Raw genomic sequence first — 7,049 nt, forward strand, 5'->3', positions numbered from 1 at the left:
AATATGAACTTTCTCCCTTAACCTGCTCGATGAAATACTTGTGTGGTAAAGTTGTGACTGTAGATATTGGTGTTAATGATTACGTGGTGTGTATCGATATGAGTTGCTGATGTTTTGCCGAAATATTGATAAATTTTCATTTTGGAAAATTTGTGGCAACTCCGTAGAAAATTTCTAGCAACTCCGTATATCCCATTTTTAGCAAAAGTCATGCCAAAATTTTACGTTAATTTTATTAGTACTAACTAAATAAATTTTAATTTTAAGTCGAAGATGTCGGGAGACCACAATGACAAGGCGACGTGTTCTAACTCTGCGGCGCAAGAAAAAGAAAATGTAGTACAAGAGGAAGTAGTGTTGGAGTTTTTCCAAGAAACTAGTGGCACCGATGGCAACGACGGTGCCACTAGTGCCACTGATGGCAACATGACCACTACTGGTACCGAGGGCACAAAACTGAAGAAACAACGCAGAGAGAGGCGCCGAAATAAGCTCAACAATATAACTGATACTTTCTTGAAAGTAAGCCTTGCCAATGGTGAGCCTACTCGGCCGTCCTTAGTTGCAGCAAGTTATGGCGGCCAATGCAGATTTATTCTTCGAGATACTATTTCGATCAACGAGAAGAACATCACGGAGAATGCAGAATTATGTGTCATCCTTATCTCTAAGTTTCACCAACGGTACACATTCCCATACCCTCACAACAACCTAAATCTCAGCAAAAATATGGTAAACACCCACGCCCTCAGCAAGTTCAGTAGGGACTTGAGCAGTTAGAAAAGGAGGGTACGAAAAATGGTGGATAAGGGTGATGATTACTCAAGGGACACAAGGCATATCCCATGATCACGGAGGAGGAGTGGGAAACATTCAAAAATAATTGTGCTAGAAAGGAGAGAAAGGATTTGTGCAAGTGGGGTTTGGACATGTGTCGCATGAACACAGGTTCCTTCACTCTCGGAACCGTGGTTACAACCGCAAGAGGTCGAGGTGGGAAAAGGATGATGCTGATCCTTTAAATGTTGCCCAAATCAAGCCATGGGAAGAATTTGAGGACCGGTGGCAATGTGAGTGTATTAGAGCTCGATGCAAAACAAGAAGACATAGCAATTAATTGTTGAACTGGTAATTTATCTACCAGTAGTTTTTAATCAAGTCGATTACATTCTAATAGTTACATTTCGAAATGTTTCATATATTTTTTGTAGCGTAAGAAAAATCAGCTAGAATTTGAAACCTTCTCCGATGGATCCCCCCTGCGGATCAACCTTTAACCCAGATGATAAAATTGACCCTCGGAAAGCCGGTGTATAAGAAGTCGGCACATGGGCTCGGCGATCAATGGAATTACTATTACAATGATAACAGTGAGCGGCGAAAGAAAAGGAGAAAACTCACCGAGGATATTTCCGATAAGGATATTAACAAAATTGTGAACAAAAAGGTTAGTTCAATCGTCCCCAAAGAAGTGAAAAGAAAGTTGGGAATCATGGTTCCTAGCATAATTATAGCATTGAAGATATAGTTTGAAGGTGGTCAAATAGGGCCTAATTCAATTGAAGAATACTTAAATTCCAGTGACGAGGATTTTTTCAATTGAGGATATTTTGACTAGAATCACGTTCCTTACCACTTATGATCGCACGTGTGCAAAAAAATTGGCCTTGGACCTTTAGTTAGCCAATCTCGCCCAAGGACACCTCGACGTGTAGCTAACAGTTGGGACACATAGTGAATCCAGTAGGTCCCACGGCTACATGTGGGCCCGACGTGAATGAGACTCGGGACCCACCAAGCTCTGACATGCGCTCCCTACGAGTTTTGACATATTGGGTCCATACTCTAGTATGCGGGACCCACTAGGCTCTGATATGCGGACCCCACATATCTCTGGCATGTAGGACCCACCAAAATTCTCACACGAGGGTCCCACCAGGCTCTGACCTGCGTGGCCATGCGTCCAAAATTGACGGCAGGTAGACAGTTATGATCGAACGTGCGCAAAAAAATTGTCATGGGAACTGACATGTGGAGCCCATGTTGGTCTTACTGACATGTCTGGTCCACTTCGAATGCTTGGAGGCTGGCGGCCCAACGCAGGAGTTGGGTCGTGTCGGTACCTGACATGTGGGCCCGAGTGCTGCAGGTTAGGTACATGTGTGCACACAGTGGTTGTCTCCCCTTACAAATATGGGTCCCAGTGTTGCAGGCATTGGACTGTTGTGCGGGCAAATAGCAAAGTACGTGAATAAAAGCGTGCAGAGTGTGGCTCGGGTGTGTCCACCGGCCCGAAGCCCAGTTCCTGTGATGACCCCCCTGCCGACTCCGCAGTTCGGGCCGCCCACCTCCCGTAACGCTCATTTTTGCACAATCGTTGACATTTATAGCTCGCCCGTCATTATTTTAAGCCGAGCGGCCCAAAACGCCACCTGTGACGCGAAAACGCGCCACTGTCACATAAAAAGACATTCGCTGGCGGATTTCTCAAACGTCATTCCCATGCCGTCATTGAAGCCCCAATTGTTTGTAGTGTCTATCCCACTAGTTCCACACACCACACTGTTTTCTAGCACCGTTGCATTACCATCAATATCATTGCATATTGTTCTTGTTTGCATTTATTATCTTTTCACATCTTTCCTCACACCTTGTGCTTGACAATCACTTGGTGAGGTCGAGGGCACAAAACATTTTGCTTTGTTTTGCATGTCTCATAAGATAAGGATAAGAAGATAAACCCTTAACACACAGTTCCCCGAGTGTTCGATATTACCCTCGAGTCACCCTCATGGGGAAAACACGTCTTCCACATCTACAAACTCAGCACTTGGAGCTCAACCTAAGCGTATACACTCTACGCCCATGAAGATTGTTTTCTGGCGCCATTGCCGGGGAACTAGTTGAAGGTTATCTCACAAGAAAGTCAACTCCATCACCAACTTGTGTAAACACCTAAGCTTTGGGAGGTTGCACATACGTGAGCATCATCCTATCCATCTTTACCCTCAAAGCATTTTATTTTGTTTTGTTCTTGTCTTGCATATTTCGGTTTGTTATTTTATTTATCAGTTTTTCATTTTGTGTTGCATTTGTTATTTCGGTTTGCATTGTTTTAGTATCATTTTATTTTCAGTTTGCTTAAAAAAATTAAAAAACACATAAAAACTTGCAAAAATGGGAGAAAGAACTAAGTTGTGTGATTACACAAACACTCCAAATGATCAATTTATTGCTAGGCCCATTGCCACACCTGAGATAAAAGCTGATAGTTATGAAGTAAGTCCTAGTTTGTTGAACTTGATAACAAGGGAACAATTTGGCGGTAGTGCTATGGAGGATGCCTCTATGCATCTTCATGATTTTGTTGAAATATGTGACATGCAAAAATTTAAGAATGTGGAAAGTGATATTCTAAAACTGAAGTTATTTCCATTCTCACTTAAGGGGAAAGCTAAGAGTGGTTGCATTCATTACCTACTGGTGGCATTAATTCGTGGGATGATTTAAAAGAAGCTTTCATTAAGAAATATTATCCCCCTTTTAAAATTTTGCAAAATAGAAACAATATTCTTTCTTTTAGGCAAAACTTGTCCATCACATGGGGTTAACAAATGGACCATATTAAACTCTTTTTACAATGGTCTAAATTACATGTCTAGAAATATTCTTGATTTCGCTGCTGGAGGGGCTTTCATGGGAAAAACTATAGTAGAAGCTAAGGATATATTGGAAAGTATTTTACAAAACTATAGTCAATGGTATACTGAAAGAGCACCTAATCCCTCTAAGAAAGTAAACTCCATAGAAGAACATAGTGATTGGTCAACTAAAATGGACACTATTCTTGCTTACATTAATAAACAAAACATTGAAAATGTCCCATTGCAAGAACTAGTTGGTAATAATCCTGAGAATATTGATGTTAACTTTGTTTGAAACTATGGTAATAATGGCTTTGGTTATAACAATTATAATTATTATTATAATCCACCTTATGTTCCCAACAAATATACAGCTAGTAGTAATGTTTCTAGTGATTTGGAGAACACCATTCGATCATTTATATCTACTCAAAAGGAGCTTAATACGGAATTTATCTCTAAGTTTGAAAAATAAGATGCTTTGTTTGAAAGATTAGATTAGCTCACTAAGGAAGTTTCCTCATTAAATAACACCATGGTAGCCCAAAAACATGAGGAAACAATAAAATATTGTCAAGAAGTAATAAATAAATCTTGGGAACACATTCATGAGCAAGAAAGAATTTCTAAGGAAACTATTATGATAATGAATGAGAAACAAGTTGAGGAAGTTAAGAAGCTTAGTGAAGTCAAGGAACCACTACTTGACTTAGAGAATTGTAGCTTGCATGAATTAATATCTATCTTACAAAATTTTGCAAGTGATCCTTCCATCAACACCAACCAAGCAGGTTTTGGTTCTTATATTGATAATCATGTTTTAAAAGAAAAGATTACTAGGTACAACCAAGAAGCTATGATACCACCTAAGCTTGGGGATATATGGATTCCCAAAGTACTCGTAACAATTGGAAAAGAGACACACCATGCTATATTAGATCTAGGATCTAGTGTCTCTGTTTTGTCTAAAGAATTATATGAAGTACTTGAATTGAAGAATCTTGAAAAATGCTGTATTGAACTTGCACTTGATGATGAATATATTAAACATGATTTAGGAAAAGTAAGTGATGTTATGGTAGAGTTACATATGACCTTTGTACCTATTGATTTTCTAATCATGGATATGGGGAATAAAACCTCTAGTCCAATTATTTTTGGAAGACCTTTTCTTCGTACCACAGGTGCTATCATTGATTCAAAAGAAGGAAATGTGAATTTTTAGTTTCCACAAAATAAATGCATGGAACACTTCCCAAGGAAGAGAGACACACCAAAGTTCAATCTCCCTCATGAGCTCCGTCCATCATAAACATCAAGTAAGTAAGCCTAGCTACATGGCTATAAAGAAAGCGCTTTACGGGAGGCAACCCGGTTGTTTTTTTTTTTGTTTTTCTGTGTCCTCTTGCTGTAACAAGAGACTTAGTTTTAATCTTAGTTCTAATTTTTTTTTAATAAAGTACAAAGTTTTACCCATTTTGGTTTGAAAAAGTTGCTATTTGCATTCGGAGATTTTATTCCAGCACGAATCTGTGCACGGTATGATTTTTAGTTCCTATCATGTAATTCCGAATGAGCTGAAATTAGAATAGTAGTTGCAAATTTTCATCCTCTGTATGCATGAATTGTTTCTTGATTTTAGGACATATAAGTGGGGTACAAAATATCGTTTTTTCTGCTGTTGTTTTTCTAGACAGAGTATGTCCCATTTTGTTTTATGCATTCCTTGAACTTTTAAGTTGAATCTTTTTGATCCAACTGAGTTTATAAGAAGGAATACAACATTATACACTTTCTCTACATATTTCTTGCTTTTGTTTAAGGATTTCATACAACAAGTAATTCAATTGTTTTGTGCCGACTAATGTCACCCCACAGAAAAGAAATGGGAGAAACAGTGTTTTGAAGTTTTTTTATAGGAATTAAAGGAGATGTACCAAGAGCTATCCAAAGATGGTGAAGACCATAATATTGGGGATGTGAAGACAACCCCACTGGACCAACACACTCTCGGTTTGCACGCGTCTAATTTCTGTTTTTCGATCAATGCACTTTATCGCATAAACTTGGAGCGTCTTTTTGTTCTTTTTATTTCGGTTTGGTTTTTATTTTTTGAGACCACCACTTTTCATTTATGTTATGGAAGAGCTACTGGAAGTTTGGGTTGAATTAATTTGAATGCTATAAAAAAATTGGGAAGAGGATGTTTGAGTTGATTCAAAAAGATACATATAGCTGCATGATTCATGTGCCTTTTAATGAATATCAATTTGCAAGTGTTTTATCAATAGCTATTTCTTATTCATGTTTTGATGCTAAATGTTACTTTAAGTTGTTTAACCTAGATTTATTAGTTCTATGGACACTTAAGCATGCATTTAGACGGTCAACTCTCTCCCTCTTGCTAGCCCGAAAATTCCAACAAGTAAAAAACTTGTTTTCCAACACCTTCAACCAAAGTTTTTTCCAGTGAGTCCACCATATCTACCTATTAGATTTATGATAATCCAAGTATGTTTATCATGTTATATTGTATTATCTATGCTTCCGAATTAAGATGCTTATGTTATTATTTGTTATGGGAATAGTTGGTTAAAAAAGCTCTCACGAACTTGATGCATGCTTTACTTTTATTCGCACTTAATAAAATTGAACCATTGTGATTAAGATTATGAAGTTGTGTGCCTGACAAGAATGTTGGTTGTGAGTTAGCTTATATGTGTTGTCATATGGCAATCTTTCAACATTTCTCTTAATTATATTTAGTTGATATCATGTACTTTTGTCTATGGATGCCTAACATTGAGTGAAATAATTGTGGAAACTTGGTAAGTTTGAGGAGTGAGTATAAATGGCTAGAGAGATGCCTAGTGCGGTGATCCAGCATACCACTGCATAGTGTAGTACGCAAATCGTTGACATAACTTAAGTGAAACACCGTTCCACTCATATTACATCCCTCACAGTGGTACGATAGAAACATATGCGAGTCCAAGACATGTCTGTAGAAGGATACACAAACTATTTACAGAAGATCAACATAGCCTCCTACTTTACAGTGAGGTAAAACTTCAAATAAATCTCCAAAAGAACAACTCGTAGTCTAACTTATTTCTAACTCTAGCTCTAGAGCTACTTGCCTTACTATAGAACTCTAGCTACTTAGGTGCTAGGATTAGGGAAAAGGTTCCCTTCTATTACTAGACTAGGTTCCCACTCTAGCTGATGCAGAAGTTGACTCTATTGGTTGAGTTCTCCATCTTGTTGCAGTTGACTCCTTTGTCTTCGAGTTCCACGGTAGTTTCTCCTTTGGTGACTTTGATCTAAAAAGGGGGTTCAAAAGGGGGGAATGAGTACGAGCGTACTCAGCAAGTTCATTATAGGAAATAGGTGTATCATGCACTA

The sequence above is a fragment of the Lolium perenne genome, chromosome 6, assembly GCF_019359855.2.
Source record: "Lolium perenne isolate Kyuss_39 chromosome 6, Kyuss_2.0, whole genome shotgun sequence".
Lineage (NCBI taxonomy): Eukaryota > Viridiplantae > Streptophyta > Magnoliopsida > Poales > Poaceae > Lolium > Lolium perenne.